This window comes from Myotis myotis, unplaced genomic scaffold, assembly GCF_014108235.1.
Source record: "Myotis myotis isolate mMyoMyo1 unplaced genomic scaffold, mMyoMyo1.p scaffold_m19_p_8, whole genome shotgun sequence".
NCBI lineage: Eukaryota > Metazoa > Chordata > Mammalia > Chiroptera > Vespertilionidae > Myotis > Myotis myotis.
In genome coordinates this window covers 49,785,897-49,799,778 of record NW_023416390.1, presented here as the reverse complement: position 1 = coordinate 49,799,778, position 13,882 = coordinate 49,785,897, and positions in this window count along the sequence as shown.

Genomic DNA, 13,882 nt, shown 5'->3' with positions numbered 1-13,882 from the left:
ACTGACCTTTAGGTTGGCCACTAAAGAAACAGAAAATGCAATGTCTAAATGAAATTAAGTAACTAAACAGTCTAGTCAAATCAAAATCTGTATCTTTGACATATTTCAAATTTAATGACTGAATGAATATACTTTGGAATTTAAATTTAAATACATCATTCTTTAAAATGTTCATAGGACCCCTAAATGGCTATATATTACCAGTCAATAAAAATAGCCTTTCTTATCATCATTTTAAACTATTCATTCCTTTTATGAAATTTTTATTATAGGGACAAGCAATTTATTTCCTGGTGGAAACTCTGACATTAAGGCTTTTACAAATGTAACAGCCCTGGCCAATGTGGTTCAGTTGGTTAAAATGTTGTCCCATGTGCCAAAATGGTAGCAGGTTCAATTCTGGTCAGGGAATATACCCAGGTTTCCTGTTGAATCCCCTGGGGAAATGTATGGGAGGCAACCCATTGATGTTTCTTTCTCTCTCTCTCTCTCTCTCTCTCTCTCCTTTCCTTCTTCTCCCTAAAATCAATTTAAAAAAAAGATTTTAGTTGGAGCAAACTGGTTCACAGAAAGAGTTTTTTTGTTTGGTTGATTGGTTGGTTTTTATCCATACCATGATTTTGGTATTTTCCTTTAAAGAACAAGTGTTAAATTAAATTAGAAAGAAAAAAATCATAAGTAAATGGCAATATACAATAACAACAACTACTGCTTCTTTAAAGTTTCTTATGCTGGCATCGCTATATTAAGTATTTGTCCACATAATATCTCATTTAAAATTCACAGCAACATTATGAGTTGGGTACCTTTATCACCCTCATTTTGTAACCAAGGTTTGGAAAACTTAAGTAGTTTGCCTAAGATCAAACATGTAGCTAGTGCCAGGATGAGGGTTTTACCCAATTTTGTCTGAATTCCAAAGCCTGTGCACTGAACATTATGAACAAAATTAACTCTCTACCAAGATATGGAAAGTCACCAACAATGACTTTTTAGAGAAGAAGTCATATTAAAGGAATAGATCATGAACATTTGTAGTTGACCTGGATTGGGTTAACAAAATATACATTAATTTTATAAATTGATGCAAATGGCAACATTTTTACCTAGAAGAGTTTACGAATTAATAAAATTGAAACATTTTCCTGATACTATCTCCACCAAAAAAAATCCCATTATTAGGGAATAACATGTCACAAATTATAGAATTCCAAGAGAAGCCTCAGGTATACCTACTATTGGTCCAACATTTCTGAGTAAAGGTGCCTCACGAACTGGAGAGGGTAGTTTTCAGAGTCTATTTTACTTAGGAGCTAATATATTTCTGGGAGCAACTTATAAGAAAGCTTGGTCTCATGTTAAAGACATTCTTTGAAGAGAAAGTGGGATTCTGAATATAGGGTAGGGGCTTGTCACTCAGAGTCAGCTCCTGGCTCATTTCTTAAACTATTCTTACCTGTAAGAAAAACTTAAATAGCTATTACATTGCGTAAGGCAGAGGAACAAACACGTAAGATATAAAAAAGGGGGAGAGTGTTCTTAACCACAGTTCTGCTGGAAGCCAGTAGGCCTTTTGTAGGGGCAGCTCCTGAGAGTGAGGCTGGCTGGTGATAGTGTCTGACAGGTGGAGCATCTCCTGTGAAAGAATGAAGCACCAGCCATTCTCAGTGGAAATGGCACATGGGTGGGGAATCAAGAACCTTGATGGGAACCCAACCAGCCACTATCAACACCACATTTGTTGAGAGACTTTGCTTATAAATATATGTGAGGCATGATACTCAGAAATGATGAACAGGAACTTAGCAGTGAACGACTGTATGCCATGCATAGACTACAGAGTTTAAAGTAATGGTCATATAATATAGCAGCACAATGGAGTAAATATTTTTAAAATATATAATATGTATATATGTGAATGTATAAAAATATATATACCTATATAGGGACCCATATATAAGCATATCTATAAAGGTGTGTGTGAGAATATGTGTAGTATAAGTGTCTCTGTGTATGTGTGAATATATGCATATATACATACATACATACTACATACATATACATACATGCATATTATCCGGTTTATAGAAACTAACATTTTACCTCTCAGAGACTATTTTATGTATGGGTTATTTTGTGGGACAATATATAGAAAAAGCAGTGATTTATATGTCATATGGCTGCATACCACCAGGTAAAAAAATGACAGTAATTAAATTAGTAAATATGTATTCCTGGACTAGACTGCTCCTTCCCCAACTTTCTGCTGAGGGTACTGTACTTTTTCTTCAGATAATAAGGTGGCCTCCACTCCTCAGACTAGGTCAGATCCCTCTGCTACAGGATCCTCTGGGACTCTGAATTTCTTTGTCATACTCCTTTTTAATATGACAATACTGTGTCATATATTCAGCACACATATATTAATTATATATACTCTATACCCTTAACCCACATAGAGTGTTAGGTACCTGATAAATATTTCTTTTGAACTGTATGTTCTTTCAACTAAAAAGCTTTTCTCAATGGAGTATTTAGCAGTGACTTATGGACTAACCTGGCTTATTATTGGGTCACTATTAAATCATAATTACATTGTAAAATTTACTATTTATATTAAAAACACTCTGCCAAGAGAGCCCTCCCTAATCTCCTAAATAAAATAATGTAGAAAACCATATACTCTGCATAAATTTTATAAAGCACATTTTATAGCATAATTTTAAGTATGAATTCTTTGAAACATTATGCATTTTCCAGTTTAGTCTTATTCTAGTGGTTAACAACAACTACAACAACAAAACCATGATTCATTCAATAGCCAAAATAATGATTTTGAAGATAAATTGAAGATCATTACAACAATTCATTTTAAACACATTTCAAATGATTAATTGACCCTCCCAGATTTGAATTATTATTTCAAAAATGGTTTACTTTGTTTCTGAATCATCTTTAATTAGATTAAATAAGATACCCATTAAAAAATATGAACAAGTTCCCTTATAATGTAAATAACATTTATCTTATCCTTTATTAAATAGTGAAGACACTATTAAATAAACAATTTTTTAATCCATGAAAAATCCATGTTTCTGTATTGTAAGATCATCATCTACAGTCAGTTCTTAGTAAGTCTAATAACCTATTGTATTCTTTCAACCTACTTTACTAGCTCTGTCACTAACTTTATTTCAGTCTTTGTCTTGAGTTTTCAAGTCCTGGCAACCACATATCATTGTCATCATATTCATCATTTAGTACTTCATTTAGATTCAGTTTCTTTTGTAGCGAATGTCCACCTATCCAAACCTATTGGTGAAATTACAGGATTGAGTAAAGAACTAATAGGGAAATTAAATTTAGAAAATAGTTTCCTTGAATGTATCAGTCCAAAGCTCTCTACTTTCATAAATATGGAACACTTTGATGTTTATGTGGCCCTAATTAGAGGGGCCAGTTTTCCATATACCATTTCTGAAACTAAATAATGGCCATTATGTTAAACAGGAAAAAGCGTACATGTTTAAATAGTAAGCATTTTAGATTTGAACTTCACCTTTGAATGTCAAAACAACTTTAGTATTTTAATCATATAGTTCAGCTTAGAATTTTTAAGATTTTTCCTTCACTTTACACTTACATTTGGCTATGTAGTTAAAAGCTTAGTTCTCACTGAATGACAATATTCTTTAGGGAAAAAATAAGTTTGTAGTACTACATTTTTATCATTTAATTGAAGGAGTGGTCTCAGATACCTAATTATAAGAGGTTCAAAATCATCAACCGTAAAATGAGGATTGGATGAATTGTCTTCATGTTTGCTTCTAGGTTTAACATCTACAATTTGTTTGGGTTTTTTTTTTTGTGTGTGTGTATGTGTGTGTTTATTCAATCTAAATCTTTTTTTTTTAAATATATTTTATTGATTTTTTACAGAGAGGAAGGGAGAGAGATAGAGAGTCAGAAACATCTATGAGAGAGAAACATCGATCAGCTTCCTCCTGCACATCTCCTACTGGGGATGTGCCCCCAACCCAGGTACATGCCCTTGACCGGAGTCGAACCTGGGACCCTTCAGTCTGCAGGCCGACGCTCCATCCACTGAGCCAAACCGGTTCTGGCCAACCTAAATCTTGTTAGTCATTTTTATATCCTTAGCTCCTAGAACACTGTTTGGTCCACAGTGGTACTGTGCCTTTGTTTGTTTGCCTTTTTCTAAAAGAAGGAAGGAGGAAAAGGCAGAGTAAAGGTGAGAAACAAGGGAGGGAAGTAAGGAGGGAGAAAGAGACATAGAGAGGGAGGGAGGGAAGAAGAAGTATTTAGAAGTAATGGTATAAAAAAGACTATTGTCTATTTAGTAGACCTTTCAACCTAGATATGCAAGGTCAAAGAAAGGTTGGAGACCTATTTACTATTTACAATCTAGCCTTTTCCCCCCACATCAAGAACAATTCACTCACATTGAGGCTCATTGTTTCTAAAAGTTTCACAGCTGCTGCTCTGTCTAAATATTGTCATCATTTCTTAGCAATAGCCAATTTTATTATATTGCTAAAGGTTTTGCTTCTTTTTGTCTCTGGTTTTTATTTTCTTTGTTCACTTTTTCAACATTATCATTTACATCCAGGGCCAGTGTTTTAAAAGAGATTTATGTATACTCTGGTTTCTTTTAGTAAGACTTGTCTTTCAACAAGGTCTAATGATTATTCACTTTGCCAATCCAGCAGAACAGGCGGTTCTTCAGTGGAGTCCTCCTTGAAAGAGTGCAACCTCTATAATATGGTACCCTGAGAGTGGGAGGCAGGTGTTTACTAATTATGATTTTAAAAAGGTGGCACTTCTCCAGCTCTAATTTTCCTGAAAAGTAAATGATCTAAAATTATTAGGTTTTCAAAAGATAGGTAGAAGTTGCGGTCACACTTTCAAAGAAACTCAGAAGCCATTTACATGGCAGCCGGGCAATTTCTGCGTTAGAGTATGCTCAGTCTTTTATTTTAACGCTGACACCTCAAACTGAAAGTCTTTCCGTTACTATTGAAGTTAAAACAACACAACAGAGGGAAGTGAATAAGCTATTATAAAATACATGATGAATGTTCAGAAAACATTGTCTGTTATATGCAACAGAAAACCCACAGCAGAGAAAAAAATGAACTTGCAAAATGAATCAAGAAATGAAAGACAGCTAATATACAGAAAAATGAATGCAGACTGGAGAGGGAAGAGAGTTTACTAAAAAAAAAAAAACAAAACAACAACAAAAAAAACCCAACCAAGAACAGTATCTCCTTTAATTATAGTTTATACGCTTTAGAATTATTTCTTTGTAGCTTTTTAGCATCATTGTGTTAGACTTCAGATTGACTGGTCTGGGTGCATTGATTATGTGTTCAAGTTGTGAAAATTATTTTTTAAATGAAAGATCTCTGTGCTCATGAGCATTGAAGATACATTCATTTTGCCAGGAAGTGGAGTGCTAAGAAAATATTTCTCTATTTTAAATTTACAGATGCTATGATTGTTTATTTGTTTTTGCCTTGTTTTTCTAAATTATTTTGGAGGGAAAGAAAAACAATTATTCAGTGAAAGAAAACCTTTGTGAGAGTGAATGGAGTCGGTAGGTGAGCTTTGTCTGATTGCATTTAAAAGCTGGTAATACAGTCATTTTAATGGAAGTGTGGCTCCTCTGCTATTACACTAATTGTCACTCTTCCTTGGTGTCTATATTGAATCATTTATTCAGCAAATAATTATTGTGTATGGAAGGTGCTAATCAAGACACTGAAAATGGAGCAGTTAATAAAAAGACAAAATTCTCTCCATTTACCAGTTAATTTTCAGGTGAGGAGACATAAAATAAATAAATACATACACACCATGCTCTCATGTATAGAGAAAAAATAACAAATGTTAATGCCATGGGAACTACAGAGATGGGTAAAAGGTTGTGATTTTAAATAGTGTGAGCCAGGAAAGTCACTGAAATACCTCTGCGTAAGTATCTGAGAGGCATAAAGAAGCAGACCAGAAGGATACCCGGAGAGAGAGTGGTGCAGCCGCGCAGAACATCCAGTACTAAGGCCGAAGGCCAGAGCATGTCTGGAATGTCAGAGAAAAGACCTATGGACTGCTTTTAAGGGTCTGGCTGCTACCCAGAATGAAATGGGAACTGTGGAAGGTTTTGAACAGAGAAACAGCACAATCTGTTTAAGTTTCTGCAGGATTATTTTGGTTATCCTCTTGGAAATAGACTGTTGGTGTCCAAGGGCAATAAAAACAGTGACCAGTTAGGAGGCAGTGCAATATTCCAACAAAGATCTAATGGTGGCTTAAACCAAAGTGGTAGTGTGGGGGGGAAAACGGCAAAAAGTGATTCGATGTTGGCAGTGGTGGCATTGTTGTAATGATGACCTTGGCTACTTAAACCAACTCTGAAATAAAGATGTGGGAGGCAAAAGTAAAAATAGTTTTGTGAAAGATTCAAGGAACTGACCAGATAGCAATGAATTTCAGAATAAAACCTCTGAGAATTCTAAATCCCAGAGAGATAAAAACAGGTCACATAAATTGCATTGGCCCAGAATGCACTTGCTGATACTGCTCTCATAGCTGAAATTGTGATGGATCTCAAAGAAAGGGAGCAGAAATTTATGCCAAGGGAGCCAAAGGGCAGAATCCAATGGGTTAGCACAGGAAGGTAGAACCTGAAGGAAAGAGCCTTAGTATGGCAGGGAAGGACCAGAAGCTGTAAATCCCCTTCACTCCCTGGGGAGGTTAAGCACAGTAAAAAGATGGAAAGAAAGAATCTCATTTGAGGGGCTGAAAAACAAATATGTACTTTTTACTAAATGGATTAACACATGGATTTGTTTACTATATGAATATTAGTTTATGCTTTGGAGTCCTGGAATAAAAGATTTTTCTAAGTTATGATTTCAGTGGTATCACATTTTCCTATGAAATTGAGATTTCAATTTCCCTGCATGAAAGAACAATTTTTTGGAGAGAAATGTAGCCATTTCATAGATCACAGTTTTTTATTTTACCTCAGTTTATATAAAAGTTTAATAAACATGACATTTAAGATTGCATTAAGTAAATATTTTATGATTTCCAAAATGTTAGATGTGAAAGTCTTGAAAAAACAAAATGTAATAACTTTTTTGACCTGAGTAAATAACACTCAATTAATTACTATTTTTTCAAATACAGTGAAGTGATTTGACCAAAAAATAATGTAGGATTTCCTGTGCATCTACTTTTTAAATCTACACAAATATTTAAATTTGAAAATGAAATAGCACATGTACTTTAGATCATTTAATACTGTTATAGCTTCAGAGAGGATCCAAAGATGCTGTATTTCTTTCAGTTAAAAGTAATTGAAATGTATATAACATGGTTCCTTTCAGTAAAAATTATCTTCTATTAGTAAAATAGTTTGATGATGTGAAGACTGTTCTTGCATAAAGTGCTCTTAGTTTCTGAGAATGTATTATATTTTGTTATTTATTTAAGATGAATAAAATGAGCAATGTCTAAGTACTGGGACAGAAGTCAGAGATTATTTAAATATAGATCCTTTAATTTATGGGAATAAAGCTACTCAAGAACCAACAAAAACCAGTACACAAAAATGTATAGTTGTCTTTGATGTATGATTTGCTTTTAATTTCTTAACAATATTTAAGGGATATTATTTAGTACCTTATGGTGAGAAAGCAAGCAAATCTAGGACTAGTAGATCATACAATTATACCAATTAACCATGTATTTTAACCAGATGAATATAATCACATAAGATATTATAAGTTTGTAAATCATGTGTCCTATGAAAATGTTTCATTGAGTACTATTATGTTTCTGGCAATATAAATATTAAAACTTTTCCTTTGGGAATAATAGAAATTATAGATGGGCAAAACCTAGGACGTATACAAATATCAAACATTTAATAAAATTAGATAAAAAGTACAGAAATTTTTATCTGAAACTTGTTCAACATTTTACATGTCCTCACTCCCTGCCCCAACCCCCAAAAGCAAGTTTGTCAAAAATTCCCCGTCCTTTCTCCTAAGCAACTCTGAGGCGCCCACCAGGTACCTGTTCAAACTTCTCCTTCATTGCACCTCTTACTAGGTTACATTTCCATGTCCAATGTCACTGTCACCTCCCCACTGCAAACCACTTCATCTCCCTCTTACACCGCTGTGTGCCTCTTTACTGAGGTCTTGGCTTCCAGCTTAGTCTCAATCTAATCCATTTCCACTTTACAGCCAGAATAATCTTTTTTAAATGTTAATCTGAATATGTCCAGGACCAGCTCTAAAATCTCAGTAAGATTGTGTATCTTTTAGGATAAAGTTTAAAGTCTCTAATTAGGCCCATAACATTCTAAAATTGCAGGGCAACCAATGACTGCTCCAGCCTCTATGACTGCCACCCCTTCTTTGTGCTCCAAGCACACTGACCTCCTTAACTTCCTGGCATTTGTTTCCTACTCTCTGATACACTAAGTACGTCGATTTCCTTTCTGGAAACTCTTTCCTATCCTTTATTATAGCCAACTCGTTCTCATCCTTCAGGTTTAGTTTATGCTTTTTATTCTTTCAGAAAAGCATTCATTGCACCCAAGATCAGGTCACATTTCCATTACTCTGAATTCTCCTCGTGCACCTAATTACAAGTATTCTCTATCTTCTCTGTTAGAATTCTGTTGCTAGGAGGTGATGAACTCTGCCATTTTCCCTTGTACCTGGCATATAATTAACATTCAACAAATGTTTGGTAGGAAAATAGATAAACTAATGACCTGATAAAAGTGGAATAGTAATCTTTGTATCACAGTACTGCCAACTCATATAAAGTGTGTCATTTAGGATGTTGTTGGCTTTGTCCTTGGGTGAGCCACTTTCTACCTTAGGAGATGGTTGTCACAGTTCTGAGCATCACATACACAGAGAATAATGTCCAGGGAGGAAGAGCAGCTATTAAGGTGCTTTTGTTTTCTAAATCCTCACCCAAGGTGTGAGGATTTTTCCTCCCATTGATTTTAGAGAGAGTGGAAGTGAAGGAGGAGAGGAAGGGAGGGAGAGAGAGAGAGAGAGAAAGAGAAAGGAAGAGACAAACAAACACATCCATGAGAGAGAGACACCTCAACTGGTTGCCTCCCACATGCACCCCCAATGGGGGCAGGGATTGAACCGCAACCCATGTACCTGCCTTTGACCAGGGATGGAACCCATGACCCTCCAGTGCTCAGGCCTATGCTCTAACCACTAAGCATGCCAGCCAGGACTAAGGAGTCTTCTAATCTCAAAGAAAAAGTTTTCCAAAAGCCCTTAGAAGAGTTCTCTTCACATTTCATCAACTAGTCTACCAAATTTCACAATTTAAATAACTGTAGTCATCTGTTAATTGTTCTTTCAAGTAGCAATGTTGTTCCATAAAGAAACAATTAGCTCAGCTCACAAATGATACAATCACATAAGTGCATTCCCTCAAGACAAACATCATATTTTAGCATGCAGACAAACTGCTTTATGTTTCCTTCCCATTATGTCACAAAGATTACTGAAAAGATGTGTATGCAAGAGTAAAGCTTAAATAAAAATAATAATTTCTGCTTCAGCAAAGGCATTCTTAAGTTAAGGGTGTGTGTGTGTGTGTGTGTGTGTGTGTGTGTGTGTGTGTGTGTTAGTTACTTGTTTTTACTGTAAATGTATTTCATAGGACAGAGGTCATCAAACTGTGGCCCACAGGTCAAACCTTACCCATAGCTACTTTTAAAAAAATAACATTTTATTGACATACAGCCATACCCATTTATTAACATGTTGTCTATAGATGTGTTTGCATTATAACTGCACAGTTCAGTAATTGAAACAGAGACTGTAAGGCCTGCAGCATCTAAAACATCTCGTATCTAGATCTTTACAGGAAAGAAATGCTGACCCTTAGCATAGAAAAGTACAATGAAAACTGGTAAAGATTAGTGTCACTGCCTTGATTTGGGCTAAGAGCCCATCAGTTTTCATACCATGCCTACTGTACAACCAGATCAAATGCCAACTCGGTGAAAGGATAAATAATATATTATTATGAAAATAATGTTGTCTTTGTGGGCTCACTGAAATGGTTTGGGGGACTCCTGAGACTTGTGGACCATTCTTTGAGAATAGATCTTCAGATTACAACATCAAAATCAAATATAAATTAGTAGTTTTGCCTCTTCTCAGACAATACAAGCATATTAGAGTACTTTAACTTCATTTGTCCTATTCATAATAGATATGCTATTGCAAACTTCTGTCGGGGAACCCTTGACATCCATCTTAAAAAAAACTTAAGATTGTTTGATCTGCAGGTGGTGATGCTATATGTTCTCTATTTTTATTTATTTGAAAATATCGCTATTTCACTTTCCTGTTGGAAGGAAAAGGCATATTTTGCTGGAAAAGCATATTTTCAGTATGATGAAATGTGGTAACTGTTAACTACATGTCATTCCATTATTAATTGGTTGACATGGTTTCTGATGAAGTGAGTGATCATCTTGTTGTTTCTTCTTTGTGATCCAGATTTTTTCTTTATCTTTGCCTTCTTTCCTTCCTTCCTTCCTTTTTTTTAATTTTCAACCGAGGATTTTTTTTTCCATTGATTTTTTTAGAGAGAGTGGAAGAGAGAGGGAGAGACAGAGAGAAATATTGATGTGAGAGAAACACATCGATTGGTTGCCTCCTGCATGAACCCTGACCAGGGTCCAGGCTGGGAAGGAGCCTGCAACCAAGGTATGTGCCCTTGAACAGAATCAAACCCCGGACCCTTCTGTCCTCAGGCCAACATTCTATCCACTGAGCCAAACTAGCTAGGGCTTTTTGTTTTGTTATGATGTTTCTCTAGTGTCATTCTCTTATAGCTGTAAACCTTGGCTTCATGGAAATTGTGGTACCTGTCTTTATCAGTTTGGTGACATTTTCTGTCAATTACCAGCGGTTCTCAACCTGTGGGTCGTGACCCCCTTGGCAGTCGAATGACCCTTTCACAGGGATCACCTAAGACCATCCTGCATATCAGATATTTACATTATGATTCATAACAGTAGCAACATTACAGTTATGAAGTAGCAACGAAAATAATTTTATGGTTGGGTCACAACATGAGGAACTGTATTTAAAGGGCCAGAAGGTTGAGAACCACTGCTTTAAACAGTCACATTCCCTCTCATAGCCCCTCTGAGACTCCAATTATATGTCTAGTAGACCTATTCACAGTATCCCCGATTTCTCTTATGCTCTTATCTGTACTTTACATCCTTATTTTTTAAAATTTCAGTTTTTATATTTTTCTGACTTATTGAAATTTGTCTAATATCATTTAAATCATTATATTAAATTCTTAATGGTAGATACTGTATTTTCTATCTTTTAGAATTTCCATTAAGCTATTTATAAACATATATTTCTCTCTTGAAATTCTTAACCTTGTCTATTTTCTTGACCATATTAAATCATATTTTAAATTCTGTATCTGATCATCTAAGTTTTCTATTGTTTCTATTGTCTGTTGCTCTTTTGGTTTTGTGGATTTGTATTCTAGTGTTCCTAGTTATTTCTGAATTAGCCTAGACATTACAAATGAAATCTTGTAGACTATAATTATTGAGGTTTGTCTTCTTCTAGAAAAAAATTAATAATTACATCTGGAAGACTATTGTGGATACTAGACATCCCAGATCATAATAACTACATCAGGGATTGAGATAATTTGAAACTAATTCTCATTTTTTAGTGCTAGTCAATTATCACTGCATCCTTTCTTTCACTAGTAGTTTGTAGTCCTCAGGATTTAATCTAAAAGCCTGGAATTTTTACCACATCATTCCTCCTTGAGGGAACTCTGAATTCTAATTATTTATCATACTAGCCTCCATATTTGTCAACAGCCCTATTAACTTATTAACTTCTCTGCCACTTTTTATGGTATCAGCAGCCAACTTTAGGAACACGTTTCTGAGATCCTTTCTTCTCCTGAATCCTTACTCTATAAATCTCTATAACATTTAACATGCCATCAAACAACTCTTAAACATTTTGTTTATCTTTTTGGCTAATTGCTATTGTTTGGAAGATTGAACCAAATTACCTAGTCTACTATTATTGAAAGTAAATTCTGGTTTGGTACATCTCTGTCCTAGCCCATTCTGCATGACACAATTCATTAGCTCACTTTGTGCATTCTTTGCCTTTGAGTGCTACATAGTTCATATCCCATAACATTTTAATGTTTACTTTCTATTATCATGGATATCAATAACATTACCAAAGTTTCTCAATCTCTCCATTTGCAAGAGTTATTTTTTATGTTTGAATTAGAAAGACCTTATCAACTACACTTTTATATCTCAAACATACTCTGATTTTACTTGCACAGAACCGCACAATATGAACACTAAAAACAATATACTTTTAAGTGAAAAGGTATTTTTCCCTATGTGGCATTGCAGTTGTCTGTCCCTGGTTTGCATTCTGAATTTAGTTTCCATGTTGATTCTAAAAACCATTTCCAAAGGCAGCATTCCTTGAACACTACAATAATTCTTGCCAATTATCTTTAATGACTTTCTTGATTTCTTGACTACATCATGTACAGATTACATAATTAAACATGCCAATGCCATGGGTCCTCTGTGGTTTACCCAGGGATTGGCTTTAAGAAAGATATAGTGGTAAAAACTGATATGATATGTGATGGTATAGAGAGATTTAAGCAAATTATAAACCAGATACCAATCAGATCTAGAAAGAGAAGACCCATTGAAGAATGGTAAACTTTAAGTGTGGTATAAATAGCAATTTTTAAAAAAGCTATTTTTATGTATAGTGCTGGGAAAGTAATCAGAATTGAATGCCTTTTTAATCTTTTACAATAATATGACGTCATTAAATATATTGTGTGAATAGTTGTAAAAATGAAAATATATTGTGTGAATAGTTGTAAAAGTGAAAATTATTTTTCTTATTCTATCTACAACTTGTACCAGATTTTTAATCTTGAAGTTTTGGAAGTAATAATGAATATATAATTACATATATTAATTCATATAATAATGTTATAATGTAAATTAATATATTAAATAATATTTAAAATATTAAATAGCCCTGACTGGTTTGGCTCAGTAGATAGAGTGTCGGCCCACTGAAGGGCCCTACGTTTGATTCTGGTGATGGGTATATACCTCAGTTGCAGGCTCAATCCCTGGACCTGGTCAGGATGTGTGTGGGAGGCAATTTATGTCTCTCTCAGACATTGATGTTTCTCTCTCTGTGTCTCTCCCCCTCCCTTCCATTCTCACTAAAAATCAATGGAAAAATATCCTCGGGTGATTATTAACTATATATATACATATATATTTGTATAAATATCACTATATAAGTTTTCCTTTTTACTTTTTTAACTCAACAAAACTCTTGTACATATGACCTCATTTACTTCTCACAGCACACTGAGAACAGAGGCCAGAAGAAACTTTGCAGAAATTACTATACCAGTAGTTTAATTGATAAATGAACTCAAACCATGCTCTTCCTACTATACTATATTGTACAAGAGGAGAAAAAAATGCATACTAGTGTTTACAAACATATATAATTGCCTATATAATTTATGAAATATTGTGCAAAGACTTCTGGTTATGGCTAGGATGGTTAGTTAGTAGAAAGTTCTTTGAGAAATGTTTAGTTCTTTGAAATTATTTCAAATTTCTTATTTTATTAAGTTGTGTAAAGTCTCTAAATACCAGGATTTATATGAATAATAAATAGTGTAACAGTTTCATGGAAATTATTGAACAATATGTGACATAGTAGCCTGTCCTCAT